The sequence below is a fragment of the Anabrus simplex genome, chromosome 1 (genome assembly GCF_040414725.1).
Source record: "Anabrus simplex isolate iqAnaSimp1 chromosome 1, ASM4041472v1, whole genome shotgun sequence".
In the NCBI taxonomy this organism is placed as follows: Eukaryota; Metazoa; Arthropoda; class Insecta; order Orthoptera; family Tettigoniidae; genus Anabrus; species Anabrus simplex.
Genome location: NC_090265.1, coordinates 1,701,759,820 through 1,701,782,526, shown reverse-complemented (window position 1 = coordinate 1,701,782,526; position 22,707 = coordinate 1,701,759,820).

Here is a 22,707-nt window from a genome sequence, read left to right as displayed (position 1 = left end):
CATTCTGGTGAGAGCAAGTAGTTGGACACAAGTTACAAACAAGGAGATGGCTCATTGTCCGTTCTTCACCACATTCACATAGAGTGGAATCACAGACAAAACCCCACTTTCTCATGTTGGTCTTTGCTCTTCCAACTCCTGAACGCAACCTGTTGAGCGTCTTCCATGTTGACCAGCTTTCCTCGTGGCCTGGAGGAAGTCTTTCGGAAGGCGTCATCCATCCTGCAAGGTGGCTGGATCTGGAACGCCATGAATTCACTCTGAAGTTCAATGGTGATTCAGTGAGGCTTTTAGTTGTATGGAGAAAGCTTTTCCTTGATTTGAGCCGTTGGGTTGCTGGATGGTACCCATATAAAGTATGGGTCGTCAGGTTCAGTGCTTTAGATTTCTCCAGTCTGGATGCACACTCACGGTGGATATCTGGAGGTGGGATACCTGCTAGACAATAAACTTTATCAAATGGTGTAGATCTCAAACATTCTGTAATAAGACTGCAGGTTTCATTTAAGGCGACATCCACTTGATTAGCATGACTAGATCTACACCAGACAGGGCAGGCGTATTCTGCTGTTGAATAACAGGGGGCTATTGCTGATGTTCTTAAAAGGAGAGGATGCATCCCCCAGGTTGAACCCGATAATTTCCGGATAATGTTGTTCCTTGCAAATACCTTCCTTTTGGTATTCAGACAGTGTGTTCTATAGGTTAGTGCTCGGTCAAGAGTTACTCCTAGATATTTGGGAGTGAAGCAGTGTTCTAATATTTTATCTTCCTAAATCACTTGCAATTTTCTTGCTGTCTGTCGATTTTTTAGGTGGAAGGCACAGACTTGTGTTTTTGATGGGTTTGATTTTCGTTGGTTCTCTTACCACTTAGAATTTGTAGAGCATGGGAGACCTTCTCTTCAACTAATTCAAACGTTTCCTCTTGAGCTGCCAGAGCGACATCGTCTGCATAAATAAAGCAGCATTATCCCTTGTGGGCGAGGCTGAACATTGGTGTAGATGTTGAAAAGTATAGGTGCCAAGTAGTATCATTGGATGGTTCTGCGGCCACCTCCACTCGGGCTCCCAGAGGCCTCCTCCACCTCCAGAACAGCCAGAGGCCTCCCAGAGGCCTCCTCCACCTCCACCACAGCCAGAGGCCTCCCAGAGGCCTCCTCCACCTCCACCACAGCCAGAGGCCTTCCCAGAGGCCCGCTCAACCACCCGCGGGAAATTTGAATTGGTAAACAAAGCCACGTGCTTTCTGACAGCTATCATCGACAACAACGCATCGCTAACCTCAGTACTGCCATCTTGACGGGCCTAAACCTCAGTAGTACCAACTTAACCTAACTAGCGCGAGATTTGAATGGGTAAACAAATCCACGTGTTTGTTGACAGCCACGTGCTTTTTGACAGACAACAACGTATCCCGAACCTCAGTGCAGCCATCTTGACGGGTCTAAACCTCAGTAGTACCAACTTAACCTCACTAGCGCGAGATTTGAATCGGTAAACAAAGCTACGTGCAGCTGTCATCCGCCATCTTTAATCCAGAGAGCACCGTGCTGCCCTCTTTATCGCAGTAGCTGCAAATTCGTCACCTGTCATCGGCAGTGCTGCCATCTTAACGGGCCTAAACCTTAGTGCTACCAACTTAACCTCACTAGCGCCAGGTTTGAATCGGTAAACAAATCCACGTCCTTTTTTGACAGCTGTCATCCGCCATCTTTAATCTATAGAACACAGTGCTGCCCTCTTTAGCTACTTACCTTTGAAATGTGGTGGCGGATAATTTGAAAAATGCTTTTTGACAGCAGCCATCTTTGAGCACCGTGCTGCCCTCTTTAGCTAGATACCTTTGAAATGTGGTGGCAGACAATTCCACGTGACAGCAGCCATCTTTGAGCACAGTGCTGCCCTCTTTGTGGTGGCGGGAAATTCCACATGCTCTTGTTTGGAAACAAACTCACGTGCTTTTTTCTGACAGCTGGCATCCGCCATCTTGCAACACAAACCTCAGTGCTGCACTCTTTAGCTAGATACCTTTGAAATGTGGTGGCGGCAATTTGAAAAATTCTATGTGCTCTTGTTTGGAAACAAAGCCACGTGCTTTTTTCTGACAGCTGTCATCCGCCATCTTTAATCCACAGAGCACCGTGCTGCCCTCTGTAGTAGCGGGCAATTTGAAAAGTTCTGTCAGCTATCAACCGCCGTCTTTAATCAAGAGAGCACCGTGCTGCCATCTTTAGCTAGATACCTTTGAAATGTGGTGGCGGCAAATTGAAAAATTCCACGTGCTCTTGTTTGGTAAACAAACTCACGTGCTTTTTGTCAGCTGTCATCTTACATCGCAAACCTCAGTGCTACACTCTTTAGGTACATACCTTTGAAATATGGTGGCGGATAATTTAAAAAGATAAATTCTACAGCAGCCATCTCTCGACGCTAATTGCACAAGATAGTGGCTATACACGACTCCTTAAGGGTGCTTATGCAAGATGGCCGCTATACATAGGTTCTTATGAGACGCCCTTGGGATGCTTGGGCAAGATGGTAGTTATACAAGGCTCCTTATGAGACACCCTAGGGATTCTTGCGCAAGATGGCGGTTGCTCTTATGAGGCGGCTTAAGGGTCCTTGCACAAGATGCCTAGAGACGCACTAAGGATGCTTGCACAAGATGGCGGACACACGATGGCAGCTATACACGACTCCTTACGAGACGCCTTAAGGGTGGTTGCGCATGATGGCTGCTGGTCTTATGAAGAAAGCTGGCTTAGAGGCTAACGTGTCGTGCTAGTTCGATTCGTTAAATTTGGGGCTTAAATGCAAAATGTTAAATATCTCGAAAACGGTGTATTGTAGAGCAAAACGGACAAAATTATTCAGCCCAATACCTAGGTTCGCAGTATGAGGAACATGATAGCATAAGAAAAACAGTCTAATGATGGGATCAACGGTTCGGCTCCTACTTAGGCCCTTTGGCATTCGCTCTGTTTTAGCTTGTATTGAAGCGAGTCTTCGTAACATGATCAGGTCTAGCTATGGTAGAGAGTATAACGCACCTTGCTTGTTCGATTTATTAAATTTGGGGCTTAAATGCAAAATGTTCAATATCTCGAAAACGGTACATCGTAGAGCAAAACGGACAAACTTTTTCCGCCTAATACCCAGGTTCGCAGTATCAGGAACAAGAACAACATAGTCTGATGATGAGATCAACGTTTCGATTCCTAATTAAACCCTTTGGCATTGGCAGCTATCTAATTCTACAAGATGGTGGCTGCTCTTATGAGACACAAGATGGCTTGAGACGTCCTAGGGATGCTTATGCAAGATGGCGGACACAAAATAGTCACTATACATAGCTCCTTATGAGACAGCCTAGGGGTGCTCGCACAAGATGGCGGCTAGTCTTATGAAGAAAGCTAGCTTAGAGGCTACTGCGCAAGATAACGGCTGCTGTTATGCATGCGGTGGAGGGCAATTTGAAATTCTATGTGCAAAATCAACAGAGCACCCTGCTGCCCTCTTTAGCTGAAATGTGGTGGCGGATAATTTGAAAATTCTTTTGACAGCTGTCATCTTTAAACAATGGTGACTATACATAGGCTGTTAAAGCCTTATCATTCTCCTCCTCCTCCTCCTCCTCCTTCTCTACCTCCTCCTCCTCCTCCTCCTCCTCCGCCTCTGATGTCAAGGCATAGTTTTATATCGAACAAGTTTAAACCTGCATTGCGAAGGCAAGCGTGTGCAGCGATAACATTATTGTGCATGTTTAGACTTGCGAAACATTAGAAGAGTAGAATCAAACGCTGTACTCGATACAACATGTGATCAGAATATTGATTGATGTGTTCAGAACACAAAATAAGTGATCAAGGCTAGAATCGAACACTGTACTCAATACATTATGTGTTTAGAACATGTCAGGGGATACCCTTGTTCTAAGAAGATCAGATTGAAATATAACAAGACTAGAATCGAACACTGTAATCGATGTTGTTAACTTCAACATGTGATCAGAACATTGTTTGATGTGTTCAGAGCAAAAGTACAATTTTAATGATTTGCATAGTGTAAAATTAAAAACTATGGAAGTACACTGTGAACATATCGCGTAGCTAACTCGCTCAGTAAACGATATTGCAAAACTAAAACTTCAATGATTTGCCTGGAATAAAAATAAAAAACACTGTACACATACTGCGCAGCTAACTCGCTCGGTAAACGATATAGCAAATTTACAACTTCAAATGATTTACCTTCCATCATTCGTCTTGTGTGAAAATCAGTCGAACAAATTATCGCATAAACATGTAACATGAAATATCAGTCAATCTGTTGGCATGGGTTACAAGCATGTAGCTTATGCGAGAACTAAAATTAAACAGAACGCTAGTGCTATAAGAAATACTCTGCTTACATTTAAGTCCCTTAGCTGTTGAACAAGTTATTACATAAATATGTAACATGAAATATCGGTTCGGAAACATATTGTTTCAATCTGTTGACGTGGGTTATAAGCATGTAGCTTGTGCAGGCGAGGGCTACTATGCAAAATGCTGAGCCGAAAAAAAAATCGTGATAGGGTGTGGAACCCAGGGGTTACGTCTTATCAGAAGGGCAAAAAAGGATGAAATGTCTCCTCCACCTCCTTACTGCGCATTCTTTGGCTAAAGGGCTAATGGGCAAAAGGGCGAATGGGCTAAAGGGCTAATAGGTTAAAGGGCTAAAGGGCTAAAGGGTTAAAGGGCTAAAGGAGCAACAACCTCATCGATCGCTATCAGCAAGAACGCTTGTACTTTGTTAAGTGTAGAAAATTAATCTTTATTTGTAAATGGTTTCATGTTCAGAACAAGGAATGGAACCTAGGGGTTACGTCTTACCTAATAAAATCCCTCGAGGTGCGATGAGTTAGGGTTTTTCGAACTAGTGTTTGGAACTCTGAACTTTTCAAGATGATAGCAGAGAGTTTAGCAATGTTCTGTTGTTGGATTATAAATCCCGCGCTACAACGTGCATAAGGTGGCAGCCTTGAGGTTCACCGCCGTAAAGGTGACAAGAGTGAGGTTAGCAATGTTCCGTTGTTGGATTTTATATTCCGCGCTATAACATGCATAAGGTGGCAGCCTTGATGTTTACCGCCGTAAAGATGGCAGCAGTGAGGTTAGCGACGCTCTATTGTCCTTCAAAGTGAGGTTAGGGTTCGTCAAGAAGACAGCTGTCAAAAAAGCACGTGGCTATGGTTACCATACAAGAGCACGTGGCTGTGACGTCACGGACATGTCAGCATGCAAAGTTCATTGTCTACACCTACGTAGTTAAGACTCTGCTATGTTCACAAGATTTTTACACATAACTATTCTTTATGCTTTAAGTTCGTGCACATAGGTTATGTTAAGATAGCAGCACACGTACAAGCGATGGTCGCACGCTCGCGTAGAGGTTGTTTAGTACGATAGTTGATGTATGCATTATCAAAAGGTGATATGTACACGCTTTTAAACCTTGCTATTCTGACTGCTACTATGTTCGCAAGATTTTCAAACATTGCTATTCTTTGTGCTTTAAGTTCGTTCGCATAGGTCATGCTAAAGTAGCAGCGCAAACACATGTGAACGTTGTACATTCTAGCGGGATGTGTTTAGTACGATAGTTGAAGCAGGCAAAATCGATAGATGATGTATACACGATTTGAAACTTAACTATTATTCGTGCTTAAAATTCGTGCACATGGGTTATGGTAAGATAGCAGTACACTCTAGCGGGAGAAGTTTAGTACTCTAGTTGATGCGTGTATAATCGATAGGCAATGCTTACACGGTTTTAAAACATTGTTATTCTTACTGCTGCTGCTATGTTCACAAGATTTTTATACATCGCTATTCTTTATGCTTTAAGTTAATGCGTGTAAGTTATACTAAGTTAGCAGCATACTTATAAGGTTGTTGCACGCTCTAGTAGAAAAAGTTTAGTACGAAAGACGATGCATGCAAAATCGATAGATGATGTGTACACGCTTTGAACTTGGCTATTCTTTGTGCTTTAAGTTCGTGTACATAGGTTATGTTAAGATTGCAGCACACACAAGCAATGATCGCACTCTCTAGTGGAAGAAGTTTAGTGCAAGAGTTAATGCGTGCAAAATTGACAGGTGATGTGTACACGCTATTCTTTGTGCTTTAAGTTCAGGCACATAGGTAGCAGCACACAATTGCGAACGTTGTACACTCTAGCGGCAGAAGTTTAGTACGATATTCGATGCATGCAAAATCGATAGGTGATGTGTACGCGCTTTGGAACATAGCTATTCTTTGTGCTTTAACTTTATACACATGCGTTAGCAATACACATATGCGATCGTTGTACACTCTGGCGGTAAAAAAAACGATGCATGCAAAATCAATAGGTAATTTGCACACGCTGTTAAACATCGTAATTTTTTTGCTTTAAGTTCGTGCGTATTTGCTATGCTAAGATAGGAGTACAATCTAGCGGAAGAAGTTCAGGGTGATGTGTACACGCTTTGAAACATGGTTATTCTTTGTACTTTAAGTTCATGCACATAGGTTATGTTAAGATAGCAGCACAATCTATCGGAAGAAGTTTAGTATAAGAGTCGATGCATACAAAATCGATAGGTGATGTGTACACGCTTTGAAAAACGACTATTCTTTGTAGTTTAAGTTCATGCGTATAAGTTATGCTAAGATAGCAGCACAATCTAGCGGGAAAATTTAGTATGAGAGTCGATGCATGAAAAATCGATAGGTGATGTGTACACGCTTTTAAGCATGGCTATTCCTTGTACATTAAGTTCAAGCGTATAGGTTATGCTATGATAGCAGTACAATCTAGCGGAAGAAGTTTAGTACGATAGCTGATGCATGCAAAATCGATAGATGATGTGTACACGCTGTGAAACATGGGTATTCTTTGTACTTTAAGTTCGTGCGTATAGGTTATGCTAAGAGAGCAGCACAATCTAGTAGAAGAAGTTTAGTGTGATAGTTGATGCATGCAAAATCGATAGGTAATGAGTACACGCTTTTAAACATGGCTATTCTGCGTACTTTAAGTTCATGCGTATAGGTTATGCTAAGATAGCAGTACAATCTAGCGGAAGATGTTTAGTATGATAGTCGATTCATCTAAAATCACTAGGTAATATGTGCACGCTTTGAAACATGGCTATTCTTTGTACTTTAATTTCATGCGTATAGGTTATGCTAAGATAGCGGAAGAAGTTTAGTGCGATATTTGATGCATGCAAAATCGATAGATAATGTGTACACGCTTTGAAACATGGCTATTCTCTGTAACTTAAGTTCATACGTATAGGTTATGCTAAGATGGCAGTAAAATCTAGTGAAAAAGATTAGTATGATAGTCGATTCATGTAAAATTAATAGGTAATGTGTGCACGCTTTGAAACATGGCTATTCTCTGTACCTTAAGTTCATAAGTATAGGTTATGCTAAGATAGCAGTACAATCTAGTGAAAAAAGTTTAGTATGATAGTCGATTTATGCAAAATCAATAGGTGATGTGTACACGCTTTAAAACATGGCTATTCATACTGCTGCTCTGTTCCGTAGATTTTTAAACATAGCTAACCCTAGTGCTGCTCTTAACGATGTAGAGCTAAGGATTGATTACGTGACCGTGACGTTACGACCACGTGCTCTTGTTTGGTAAACATAGCCACATGCTTTTTTGACAGCTGTCTTCTTGACGAACCCTAACCTCACTTTGAAGGACAATAGAACGTCGCTAATCTCACTGCTGCCATCTTTACGGCGGTAAACCTCAAGGCTGCCACCTTATGCATGTTATAGCGCGGAATTTAAAATCCAACAACGGAACATTGCTAACCTCACTCTTGTCATCTTTACGGCGGTAAACCTCAAGGCTGCCACCTTATGCACGTTGTAGCGCGGGATTTGTAATCCAACAACAGAACATTGCTAAACTCTCTGCTATCATCTTGAAAAGTTCAGTGTTCCAAACACTAGTTCGAAAAAACTTAACTCATCGCACCTCGAGGGATTTTATTAGGTAAGACGTAACCCCTAGGTTCCATTCCTTGTTCTGAACATGAAACCATTTACAAATAAAGATTAATTTTCTACACTTAACAAAGTATAAGCGTTTTGCTGATGGCGATCGATGAGGTTGTTGCTCCTTTAGCCCTTTAACCCTTTAGCCCTTTAACCCTTTAGCCCTTTAGCCCTTTTGCCTATTAGCCCTTTAGCCCATTAGCCCTTTTGCCCATTAGCCCTTTAGCCAAAGAATGCGCAGTAAGGAGACGGAGGAGTCATTTCATCCTTTTTTGCCCTTCTGATAAGACGTAACCCCTGGGTTCCATACCCTATCACGATAATTTTTTTTTCTGCTCAGCATTTTGCATAGTAGCCCCCGCCTGCACAAGCTACATGCTTATAACCCACGTCAACAGATTGAAACAATATGTTTCCGAACCGATATTTCATGTTACATATTTATGTAATAACTTGTTCAACAGCTAAGGGACTTAAATGTAAGCAGAGTATTTCTTATAGCACTAGCGTTCTGTTTAATTTTACTTCCCGCATAAGCTACATGCTTGTAACCCATGCCAACAGATTGACTGATATTTCATGTTACATGTTTATGAGATAATTTGTTCGACTGATTTTCACACAAGACGAATGATGGAAGGTAAATCATTTGAAGTTGTAAATTTGCTATATCGTTTACCGAGCGAGTTAGCTGCGCAGTATGTGTACAGTGTTTTTTTATTTTTATTCCAGGCAAATCATTGAAGTTGTAGTTTTGCAATATCGTTTACTGGGCGAGTTAGCTACGCGATATGTTCACAGTGTGCTTCCATAGTTTTTAGTTTTACACTAAGCAAATCATTAAAATTGTACTTTTGCTCTGAACACATCAAACAATGTTCTGATCACATGTTGAAGTTAACAACATCGATTACAGTGTTCGATTCTAGTCTTGTTATGTTTCAATCTGATCTTCTTAGAACAAGGGTATCCCCTGACATGTTCTAAATACATGATTTATTGAGTACAGTGTTCGATTCTAGACTTGATCACTTATTTTGTGTTCTGAACACATCAATCAATATTCTGATCACATGTTGTATCGAGTACAGCGTTTGATTCTACTCTTCTAATGTTTCGCAAGTCTAAACATGCACAATAATGTTATCGCTGCACACGCTTGCCTTCGCGATGCAGGTTTAAACTTGTTCGATATAAAACTATGCCTTGACATAAGAGGCGGAGGAGGAGGAGGAGGAGGTAGAGAAGGAGGAGGAGGAGGAGGAGGAGGAGGAGGAGGAGAATGATAAGGCTTTAACAGCCTATGTATAGTCACCATTGTTTAAAGATGACAGCTGTCAAAAGAATTTTCAAATTATCCGCCACCACATTTCAGCTAAAGAGGGTAGCAGGGTGCTCTGTTGATTTTGCACATAGAATTTCAAATTGCCCTCCACCGCATGCATAACAGCAGCCGTTATCTTGCGCAGTAGCCTCTAAGCTAGCTTTCTTCATAAGACTAGCCGCCATCTTGTGCGAGCACCCCTAGGCTGTCTCATAAGGAGCTATGTATAGTGACTATTTTGTGTCCGCCATCTTGCATAAGCATCCCTAGGACGTCTCAAGCCATCTTGTGTCTCATAAGAGCAGCCACCATCTTGAAGAATTAGATAGCTGCCAATGCCAAAGGGTTTAATTAGGAATCGAAACGTTGATCTCATCATCAGACTATGTTGTTCTTATTCCTGATACTGCGAACCTGGGTATTAGGCGGAAAAAGTTTGTCCGTTTTGCTCTACGATGTACCGTTTTCGAGATATTGAACATTTTGCATTTAAGCCCCAAATTTAATAAATCGAACAAGCACGGTACGTTATACTCTCTACTATAGCTAGACCTGATCATGTTACGAAGACTCGCTTCAATACAAGCTAAAACAGAGCAAATGCCAAAGGGCCTAAGTAGAAACCGAACCGTTGATCCCATCATTAGACTATGTTTTTCTTATGCTATCATGTTCCTCATACTGCGAACCTAGGCATTGGGCAGATTAATTTTGTCCGTTTTGCTCTACGATGCACCGTTTTCGAGATATTTAACATTTTGCATTTAAGCCCCAAATTTAACGAATCGAACTAGCACGACACGTTAGCCTCTAAGCTAGCTTTCTTCATAAGAGCAGCAGCCATCATGCGCAACCACCCTTAAGGCGTCTCGTAAGGAGTCGTGTGTAGCCGCCATCTTGTGTCCGCCATCTTTTGCAAGCATCCTTAGGGTGTCTCTAGCCATCTTGTGCAAGGACCCTGAAGCCGCCTCATAAGAGCAACCGCCATCTTGCGCAAGCATCCCTAGGGTGTCTCATAAGGAGCCTTGTATAACTGCCATCTTGACCAAGCATCCCAAGGGCGTCTCATAAGAACCTATGTATAGCGGCCATCTTTATAAGCACCTTTAAGGAGTCATGTATAGCCACTATCTTGTGCAATTAGCGTCGAGAGATGGCTTCTGTAGAATTTATCTTTTTAAATTATCCGCCACCATATTTCAAAGGTATGTACCTAAAGAGTGTAACACTGAGGTTTGCGATGTAAGATGACAGCTGACAGAAAGCACGTGAGTTTGTTTACCAAACAAAGCACGTTGAATTTTTCAATTTGCCGCCACCACATTTCAAAGGTATCTAGCTAAAGATGGCAGCACGGTGCTCTCTTGATTAAAGACGGCGGTTGATAGCTGACAGAACTTTTCAAATTGCCCGCTACTACAGAGGGCAGCACGGTGCTCTGTGGATTAAAGATGGCGGATGACAAAAGCACGTGAGTTTGTAAAGCACTTCGAATATGCCGCCACCACATTTCAAAGGTATCTAGCTAAAGAGGGCAGCACGGTGCTCTCTTAATTAAAGATGGCGGATGACAGCTAGCAGAACGTTTCAAATTGCCCGCTACTACAGAGGGCAGCACGGTGCTCTGTGGATTAAAGATGGCGGATGACAAAAGCACGTGAGTTTGTAAAGCACTTCGAATTTTCCGCCACCACATTTCAAAGGTAACTAGCTAAAGAGGGCAGTACGGTGCTCCCTTGATTAAAGATGGCGGATGACAGCTAGCAGAACTTTTCAAATTGCCCGCTACTACAGAGGGCAATTTCAAAGGTATGTACCTAAAGAGTGTAGCACTGAGGTTTGCGATGTAAGATGACAGCTGACAGAAAGCACGTGAGTTTGTTTACCAAACAAGAGCACGTGGAATTTTTCAATTTGCCGCCACCACATTTCAAAGATATCTAGCTAAAGAGTGCAGCACTGAGGTTTGTGATGCAAGATGGCGGATGCCAGCTGTCAGAAAGAAGCACGTGAGTTTGTTTCCAAACAAGAGCATGTGGAATTTCCCGCCACCACAAAGAGGGCAGCACTGTGCTCAAAGATGGCTGCTGTCACGTGGAATTGTCTGCCACCACATTTAAAGGTATCTAGCTAAAGAGGGCAGCACGGTGCTCAAAGATGGCTGCTATCAAAAAACATTTTTCAAATTATCCGCCACCACATTTCAAAGGTAAGTAGTTAAAGAGGGCAGCACTGTGTTCTATAGATTAAAGATGGCGGATGACAGCTATCAAGAAAGCACGTGGATTTGTTTACCGATTCAAACCCGGCGCTAGTGAGGTTAAGTTGGTAGCACTAAGGTTTAGGCCCGTTAAGCTGGCAGCACTGCCGATGACAGGTGACGAATTTGCAGCTACTGCGATAAAGAGGGCAGCACGGTGCTCTCTGGATTAAAGATGGCGGATGACAGCTGCACGTAGCTTTGTTTACCGATTCAAATCTCGCGCTAGTGAGGTTAAGTTGGTACTACTGAGGTTTAGGCCCGTCAAGATGGCTGCACTGAGGTTCGCGATACGTTGTTGTCTGTCAAAAGCACGTGGCTGTCAAAAAACACGTGGATTTGTTTACCCATTCATATCTCGCGCTAGTTAGGTTAAGTTGGTACTACTGAGGTTTAGGCCCGTCAAGATGGCAGTACTGAGGTTAGCGATGCGTTGTTGTCGATGATAGCTGTCAAAAAGCACGTGGCTTTGTTTACCAATTCAAATTTCCCGCGGGTGGTGGAGCGGGCCTCTGGGAAGGCCTCTGGCTGTGGTGGAGGTGGAGGATTCCTCTGGGAGCCCGAGGTGGAGGTGGCCGCAGAACCATCCAATTATACTACTGTGCCAGCACACTCCCTTGTGAAAGGCCATTCCATAAGTTCCTCCATCTACTCCTCTGGCCTTGGAATTCAACAAAAAACGTTCCGTTCTGTAGAAAGCACTCAATCATTTGGGTGAGTTTATAGTCCTTACTTATACTGTGCATTTTACGAAGCAGTATATGGTGATTAACTGTATCGTAGGCTGATGTAAAGTCAACAAAAACTACTCCAGTGACTTTGTTGTTTTCATAGCCGTCTTCTATATATTGTGTGAGGTGCAGTATTTGGGAAGTACAACTTTTCCCTAGTCGAAAACCGGCTTGTTCTGGTATGAGTATTGGGTCTATCACTTCAGATAGTCTGTCCAGAATCATTCTTTCTAAGATTTTTTATAAATGGAACAACAAAGAGATTGGCCGGTAGTTCTTCTGATCACCTGCGTTCTTGACAGGTTTGAGTATTGCTATAACTCTTGCTCTTCTCCACAGTTTAGGAATTTTGCAATATTTGATGCAGTTGTTGAATAAGTCCAAGAGCCATTGCTTACTGACAGGACCAAATACTTTGAGTTGCTCAATACAAATGTCATCAAGGCCCGCCGCCTTACCATTTTTGCATTTATTCAGCGCTCTATGTAGATCTTCCATATAAAACCGGTTAGAGAGAATGCTGTTTTCCTGATTAGTCGGCTAGAAATTGTACCTTCGCCTGAAGTGCACGGTGTGTGGCTGGATTGCTGGTACTAACTGACACATAATTGGCCGGTGTTGTGTGTTAGGAACCGGTGTACAAATTGACTTTATGCTTTGATTAGCTAATTTCTCACTCACAAAAATAAGATCAGGGTTGTATCCACGTTGCCATCTGCCACTATTAAAAGATGGAGGAAGTTTATTATCATGGATCAAGGATAGTCGATGCAGTTCTGCCCACTCTAGTACGGCATCTCCATTTGAATCATCTTGAGAATAACCCCAAACAGTGCTATGACTATTGAAGCCACCAACAATAACAGATGGTTTCTGACTGTTGAAATTAGCAGGAGGATTATATGAGAATACCTCATTGGGAGGCTTGTAGACAGAAGAAATTACAAGGTTACTAATTTCTACAGTAATTATTTAAAAGTTATTTTGTTCTGTGATGGAAGTCGTAAGAATCTTAAGATCTGGTTTGGCAAAGATGGCACTACCATACTGGCCGTGAGGTCTTTCGGCCACTAATTTCCTTCCTCGGATCTTAGGGCGCCGTTGATGAATGTCCCTATGTGTTTCCTGAACACATAATAAATCACATTTGTGGGTGTGACAAAGGTTGTGTAATAACTCTTCTTTACACATTGATAATCCTTCTATGTTTACAGAAATAATTGTAATGATTGGCTCTGATACGAGCCCTTCCCGATTGTTGGAAAACATCTTACTCATCTTGTTTGAATTGTATTGTTTCTTAAAGATAATGGGTTTGAACTCCATTTTCATTTGTTTCTCATTTTCGCATCAAGTAAAAGAATATACGGCTGGTGATGGGAATGGGACTGAGTTTTCGTGACAACATTGCCGGCGCATAACTGCCTCATTTGAAATGAAAGGCACGAGCGATAGTCAACGCAATACAATTTAATTTACAAGTGGCAGGTGATGATAACTACAGTGACAGACGAATAGCATCGCAGTGGGCAATTGTCACGTAAATAAATAAATAAATAAATAAATAAATAAATAAATAAATAAATAAATAAATAAATAAATAAATAAATAAAAAAATAAATAAATAAATAAATACATAAAATGAAATACCTCCGTGAGCTTGCAATCGGGAGATAGTGGGTTCGTACCACACTTTCGGCAGCCCTAAAAATGTTTTCCCGTGGTCTCTCATTTTCATACCAAGTAAATACTTGCACTATACATTACTTAAGGCCACGGCCGCTTTCCAGCCTGGTGTGAAAATGGGAAACCACGGAAAACCATCTTTAGGGCTGCCGACAGTGGGTTTCGAACCCATAATCCCTCGAATACTGGACGGTCAACTGGAGGTTTACGAGGGAGGCTTCAGAAGGAGCCGATCATCAAAACAAAACCAGTGCTAGCCTACTGCGAGGTTAGAAACTGCAACGTGTTTATTTTAGGATGGCCTAAAACTACGTCGACAGACAAAGAAGAATTCTCGATGATCCAGTACTGAACAACAAAGCTTGAAGACACATTCTAAAAACCCTGACTGGCACTCTCTTCTTCATTATCTGTTTACCCTCCAGGGTCGGTTTACTCTCGGACTCAGCGAGGAATACCCCCGCTACCGCCTCAAGGGCAGTGTCCTGGAGCTTCAGACTCTGGGTCGGGGATACAACTGTAGAGGATGACCAGTACCTCGCCAAGGTGGCCTCACCTGCTATGCTGAACAGGGGCCTTGCGGGGAGATCGGAAAATTGGAAGGGATAGACAAGGAAGAAGGACGGATGCGGCCGTGGCCTTAAGTTAGGTACCTGGAGGAGAAGAGGGAAACTACGGAAAACCACTTCCAGGATGGCTGAGGTGGGAATCGAACCCACCTCTACGCAGTTGACCTCCTGAGGCTGATTGGACGGCGTTCCAGCCCTCGTACAATTTTTCAAATATCGTGCCAAAGCCGGGAATCCAACCCGGGCCTCCGGGAATGACAGCTAATCACACTAACCACTACACCACAGAGGCGAACTACTCGCACTCTCACAAATTGAATTCTGAGACGAAATCTCGGAAATATTCAAGATCAAACCGCGGCTAACAAGGAGAGGCCAGACCCTGCGTTCTACAGATTTCAATGAGCTTCAATGTATCTGTTGGCGGACACTCAACAGTAACTCGTGTAGAAGGATTTAGGTCAATATGCTTTCGTTTTCGAAAAAAAAAAAAAAAAAAAAAAAAAAACAGGAAAGAAAATGAGCTCAAATGTCACGACGCGGGATCCGCTTCGCACCAAGTTGAAGTGTCAGAACTGTAAAAGGCGAACACATTTTATTTAAACATGTCTTGTCTGCAACCTAATAATTTCCAAAAAGTTGATGGATCCCCTATTTCAATGCTATGCATAATACTTCGAGAGCTACGCAGCAGTTAAACGGATCGGTGGAAGAAGTGGTCACCATGCGTGTGTGCGAATCTCGACGAGGTGAGTTCGAATCTCGTCACAGCTGTGCTTTATTGTAATACTCGTATTTATAGGTTATTGTTTTGGGGGAACGTTTAGACAGTACCCCACTGTCGGCAGCCCTGAGGATGGTATTTTGTGGTTTCCCGTTTTCACACCAGACAAATGCTGGGGCTGAACCTTAAGGCCACAGACACTTCCTTCCCACTGCTATCTTTTTCCTATCCCGTTGTCGCCATAAGACGTATCTGTGTCGGTGCGACGTAAGGCAATTGACTTCCACAAACAAGTACGGTGACCACTCGGCCATCGCCCCGATTAACTGGGGTGTAACTCTCCAAGTATATAATGATGTGGTGCATTGGAATCGGGGATTTATTCATTTTTCGGAAATTATAACATTGTGGACCTGACATGTTAAAGTAAAACTTTTTCGCCTTTTAGGTTCTATCACCTCCACTCGGTCCGAAACGGATCCCGCGTCATGATATTTGAGCACTTTTTTTTTTCGAAAAACGAAAGAGTATTGACGTAAACACTTCTACACGAGTTACTGTTGAGTGTCTTCCAACAGATACATCGAATCTCATTGAAATCGATCGGACGCAGGGTCTGGCCTCTCCTTGTAAGACACCCGTCACTCCTTTTCAACTGCATTCTTGAGAAAGGTGTGACAGAAAGTCGACGTGTGGTTTACACGTTTTTCTATCTTTTAAAAATAATGGTATAACATTTGCAGTGCCAGGATTCTCATTGCCTTCAAACATTCTCGTAATTTCTATCTGTCTGTTAGGTCATCAGCCCAGAGGCTGGTTGGATCCTCAAATAGCACCACCAAACGCTATGCAGTTATAGGGAAACTGCACAAACCAATGGCAGAGCCCAAAAGAGGCGTACTAGGCAAGGTGAGAAGTGAGGTAGTTTGCCATTGCTTTCCTCACTGGACCAGAAGGTGCCACTGCAGCACGACTGATCCTATGAGCAACACCTTTCATAACACTCAGACATTAGTTGTGCCCCAAATGTCATTATTCAGCACCACCCATACCCCAGCAGCTTCCATATTGTCAAAGCTATGGATGAGACTGGGACTTCGGTGGAAGCTACACTTTGCTCTGGCCTGTGCCAAGAGACGGATACAAAAATACTGCATCCATCAAGAAATGGCAACAGGCGGATCTCGTAATCTAATGTGACGAAATTACTTGAAATATTATGAATACTTTCGTACGTTTTACGTCGTAGGTCTTGCTATTTCCTGACAGACTCTCTGTTACTGCGCTTATCTCTTGACACATGACAATTTCACATATATTTTAAAAAATGGTACGGTTTTTACTGCCGGGAGTATCTGAGGACTCGTTCGCCTCTCCTGGTCTAGGTTTTCCCATTTGATGCCCATGAGCGTCGTGTGGTTCTGAGGGTGAGATAATGATGATGTAGAAAGAGCGAGTGAATCTCAGAGTCGAATAACACGGGGTTTAATACCCCCATCCGACGAACATATCACAATCAACAGCGCCATATTTCATCGTTCCGAATAAATACTGCGGAGAGATTTCTGTAGTTTAGAACTGAATCCAGACATTTAGCACGCAATCTCGTGATCACAAATGGTATACTACCCCGTCACCTACCATGTCCGCCAACATTCTGATGGTGATTTTTTTCGGTGAGCTCGACTGAAAGCGGCCATAGAGACTTAACGCCTTAACCATCATGGCCACCAGGCGTGCTTCAGGTAAATTGAAATCCATTAAAATCTCCGTCTAATTATCTTATGGTTGTGACAGTGTGGAAGCTTCCAAGGTTTCGACGGTATTCAGTAATTCAGAGCACGGGTAATGTGTCCGGATCCTGTCAAAGGAGTGAATTAGCTAGTATGGTCGGCTGTGGCGAGTGCCCGGACTGTGAGAATTTCCTAACTGTCTTACTAAATTTACAAACATTATAAAACTGCATTTAATTGAAAATCTGAATATCTGCATTTAACTTGGAAATTACGAAAATTAATATTCATTAAATAAAATACACACGCGTCGAATCTTGTACTCACACTTACTTGTTACCTGCTTACTTACACATACGTTATTTGAAGGGCGCCAGCTGTCACTCAGTACAGCAATAATAGAATGAGACTCTTGACCATCTCTAGGGTGTGGGGTAATAAGCTTACTTTTGACAACATACCATATAAGTTCTGGGAAAAGGAGATTGGCGTTCGGTTTCCCCATTAATTTTGAGGTTAAAATATTTTACTGTCAATAAAATGAAACCATGAATTCGTTTGATAGAACAATATATATTCTTTAAATAATATATCAAAAAATAGTGAGTCTTGTTGCGATAAAACAGATGAGAATATGAAATTATGACATTGCAACTAAAAGAAACTAGGCATGAATTTGAATTCTTCTTGACCAGACATTTAACAATTTATACGAAATTTCCCTCACTGATTCACTTGACTGTACCTTCAACACTTTGAGTGTAATTACGACGTAATCCATTGCTCTGGTGTTTACTGTAGATGTGTCACGCCTAACGTGGTGATACATCCTTGCGACTGCTTCTTCTCCATATCATCTGACTTCTTTGTAAGTCAATATGGTATGACCTCTTGGCAGGTCCAGGGTTGCCCTCTCTGACTCCTTGGTAAGCCTTGCGTCCGCGTCTTCCACTAAGTGACGGACCAACCATTTGGTCTCACTCTCTCAATGACCAATAATGGCTCACTGAGTCTTCACCATCTCTCGTTCATACTGGTTGGCTGACCACCTAAGGCCTCTTGATCTAGTAGACTACTTCACTGTACTGCATCCGTATAAGTAATGACTGACGCTACAATATGGAGCTACCTTATATAGACGTTGGTTGACACAACTACGTAATCTCCAGAAATAACAATGACATACTCCCACCTACGCGACAGATATTACATCCAGTGGTGAAATAGCCCCGCGGCGATCGACTTCGTGCGCGCAGATCTAAATAAATAAGATGACATAGCCATGGATTGGCGATGACTTGGCAGAATCGCCAGTGGTGTCGCAATATAACAACGTCACTTCCAATCTCTGATATATACAACAATTCTCACTGTACAGGTATTGAGTGTTATACTACACATACGTATATATGTATACTTCTAAGTGCAATCTTGCAAGCAACAGGCAATTGCAAAATTGAATAAAACGGATAATTACAATAATAGTACAATATCACAGATAACATAATAATAATACTGACATAATAATAATAATAATAATAATAATAATAATAATAATAATAATAATAATAATAATAAAATACAGATAAAATCATACAATAATAAAAATACAGATATCATCTTGTAACGGGATTTGAACCGTTACAGCTGGGAAATTCGGATGGTAGAGCAGCTGGCCTTCTTACCTCAACTTGGTGGATTCGAACCCGGCTCAGTCCAGTGGTATTTGAAGGTGCTCAAATAATGCCAGCCTCGGGTAGATTTAGATAGATTTACCGTCACGAAAGAGAAGACCAACAGTAGTATAATAAGCGGGTTCGGCCGCCTCCTCCTCCTCCCGCCGCCTCCTCCGCCTCCGCCTCCTCCTCCGCCGCCGCCGCCGCCTCCGCCGCCGCCGCCCGCGGGAAATTTGAATTTTGGCGCGAGATTTGAATTTGTAAACAAAGCCACGTGCTTTTTGACAGCTGTCATCGACAACAACGCATCGCTAACCTCACTGCTGCCATCTTGACGGGTCTAAACCTCACTAGTGCCAACTTAACCTAACTAGCATGAGGTAAACAAAGCCACGTGTTTTTTGACAGCCACGTGCTTTTTGACAGACAACAACGCATCGCTAACCTCAGTACTGCCATCTTGACGGGCCTAAACCTCAGTAGTGCCAACTTAACCTAACTAGTGCGAGATAAACAAATCCACGTGCTTTTTGACAGCCACGTGCTTTTTGACAGATTTGTAAACAAAGCCACGTGCTTTTTGACAGCTGTCATCGACAACAACGCATCGCTAACCTCAGTACTGCCATCTTGACGGGCCTAAACCTCAGTAGTACCAACTTAACATAACTAGCGTGTGGTAAACAAAGCCACGTGCTTTTGACAGCCACGTGCTTTTTTGACAGCTGTCATCCGCCATCTTTAAACTACAGAGCACCGTGCTGCCCTCTTTCATCACCTATCATCGGCAGTGCTGCCATCTTGACAGACCTAAACCTTAGTGCTACCAACTTAACCCCACTAGCTCGAGATAAACAAATCCACGTGCTTTTTGACAGCCACGTGCTTTTTTGATAGCTGTCATCCGCCATCTTTGAGCACAGTGCTGCCCTCTTTAGCTACTTACCTTTGAAATGTGGTGGCGGATAATTTGAAAAATGCTTTTCGACAAGCAGCCATCTTTAATCCAGAGAGAACAGTGCTACCCTCTATGTGGTGGCGGCAAATTGAAAAATTCCACGTGCTCTTGTTTGGAAACAAACTCACGTGCTTTTTCGACAGCTACCATCTGTCATCTTTAATCTATAGAGCACAGTGCTGCCCTCTTTAGCTACTTACCTTTGAAATGTGGTGGCGACAAATTCCACGTGCTCTTGTTTAGTAAACAAACTCACGTGCTTTTTTGTCAGCTGTCATCCGCCATCTTTAATCTATAGAGCACAGTGCTGCCCTCTTTATCGTAGTAGATGTAAATTCGTCACAGCTGTCATCCGCAGTGCTGCCATCTTAACGGGCTTAAACCTTAGTGCTACCAACTTAACCTTACTAGCGCGAGATAAACAAATCCACGTGCTTTTTGACAGCTGTCATCCACCATCTTTAATCTATAGAGCACAGTGGTGCCCTCTTTAGCTACTTACCTTTGAAATGTGGTGGCGGATAATTTGAAAAATGCTTTTTGATAGCAGCCATCTTTGAGCACCGTGCTACCCTCTTTTGTGGTGGCAGGCAATTCCACGTGACAGCAGCCATCTTTAATCATGAGAGCACCGTGCTGCCCTCTATGTGGTGGCGGCAAATTATACATGCTCTTGTTTGGAAACAAACTCACGTGCTTTTTTCTGACAGCTGTCATCCGTCATCTTGCATCACAAACCTCAGTGCTGCGCTCTTTAGCTAGATACCTTTGAAATGTGGTGGCGGCAATTTGAAAAAAATCTATGTGCTCTTGTTTAGTAAACAAAGCCACGTGCTTTTTATGACAGCTATCATCCACCATCTTTAATCAATAGAGCACGGTGCTGCTATCATGCAGGCAATTTCATCACCTGTCATCCGCCATCTTTTAATGAACAGAGCACCGTGCTGCTCTCTGTAGTAGCGGGCAATTTGAAAAGTTCTGTTAGCTGTCATCCGCCATCTTTAATCAAGAGAGCACCGTGCTGCCATCTATGTGGTGGCGGCAAATTCTACGTGCTCCGCGCAGCTGTCATCCACCATCTTACATCGCAAACCTCAGTGCTACACTCTATGTGGTGGCGGATAATTTAAAAAGAAAAATTCTACATCAGTCCTCTCTCGACGCTAATTGCACAAGATGGTGACTATACATGACTCCTTAAAGGTGCTTATGCAAGATGATCGCTATACATAGACGCCCTTGGGATGCTTGCGCAAGATGGCGGTTATACAAGGCTCCTTATGAGGGATGCTTGCGCGAGATGGTGGTTGCTCTTATGAGGCGGCTTAAGGATCCATGACTAGAGACGCCCTAAGGATGCTTGCGCAAGATGGCGGATGCAAGATGGCGGCTATACATAGCTCCTTATGAGACAGCCAGTACTCGATACAACATGTGATCAGAACATTGATTGATGTGTTCAGAACACTGTACTCGATACAACATGTGATTTAAAACATTGTGTGGTGTGTTCAGAACACTACATAAGTAGAATCGAACGCTGTATTAGGGGATACCTTTGTTTAGATTGAAACATAACAAGACTAGAATTGAACACTGCACATTGATTGATTGATGTGTTCAGAACACAAAATAAGTAGAATCGAACACTGTACTCGATGTCGTTAACTTCAACATGTGATTAAAACATTGTCTGGTGTGTTCAGAACATTACATAAGTAGAATCGAACGCTGTACAACATGTTAGGGGATACCTTTGTTTAGATTGAAACATAACAAGACTAGAATTGAACACTGCACTCGATGTCGTTACATGCGATCAGAACAATGATTGATGTGTTCAGATCACGAAACAAGTAGAACCGAACACTGTACAACATGTTAGGGGATACCTTTGTTCTAAGAAGATCAGCTTGAAACATAACAAGACTAGAATTGAACACTGCACTCGATACAACATGTAATCAGAACATTGATTGATGCGTTCAGATCACGAAACAAGTAGAACCGAACACTGTACAACATGTTAAGGGATACCTTTTATTTAGATTGAAACTAACAAGACTAACACTTCAAATGATTTGCTTAGTACGAAAATAAAAAAATATATACCGCGTAGCTAACTCGTTCATCACACTGCTAAGACGCTTAGTAATTGTGAATACACTCATACGAAAATCAAGAAAGCACACTGCGTAGCCAACTCGCTCGGCTCACTCGCTTAGTATTTGCAACACACACGGATAAGGATGTTCCGAGATACTTACATGTTTTTTAAGGGAGGGTGAAAGATCATAAATTATATGTACTCATGTTGTCTCCTCCAAGTTGTAAGATGAAATAGACGCAGTACTGCGAGTTTCCGCTCTAGCTGGCGAACGGAAGTAGCATGATATCTCAGCAAAAAATAATACGCGTGAGCTTGCAAGTCAGACACAATGATGGATACCGCGATTCAAATCCTGGTAACTTATGCCGTCGGGAAGGGTATCCGGCGAGCATCTAGCTGTAAATCCTCGATTCTCGACAGATTCTTAATCCGAGTTCTTTGACGTCAGGAAGGGCAACTAGTTGAAAACAATTATCGAACACGCATCGTGAAGGCAAGAGTGTGCAGCGATATGCTTGTTTAGACTTGCAGATTACGAAAAGAAACATAACAAGACTTGAGTCTTAAAACAAATTCTTGCGATTTAAAATCTTCGTCAGGAAGGGCATCCAGCAGTAAAACAATAGTTCGTGATACTACGATTTAAAATCTAGCAGTAAAACCCCCGATTCTCGACAGATTCTTAATCCGAGTTCTTTGACGTCAGGAAGGGCAACTAGTTGAAAACAATTATCGAACACGCATCGCGAAGGCAAGAGTGTGCAGCGATATGCTTGTTTAGACTTGCAGATTACGAAAAGAAACATAACAAGACTTGAGTCTTAAAACAAATTCTTGCGATTTAAAATCTTAGTCAGGAAGGGCATCCAGCAGTAAAACAATA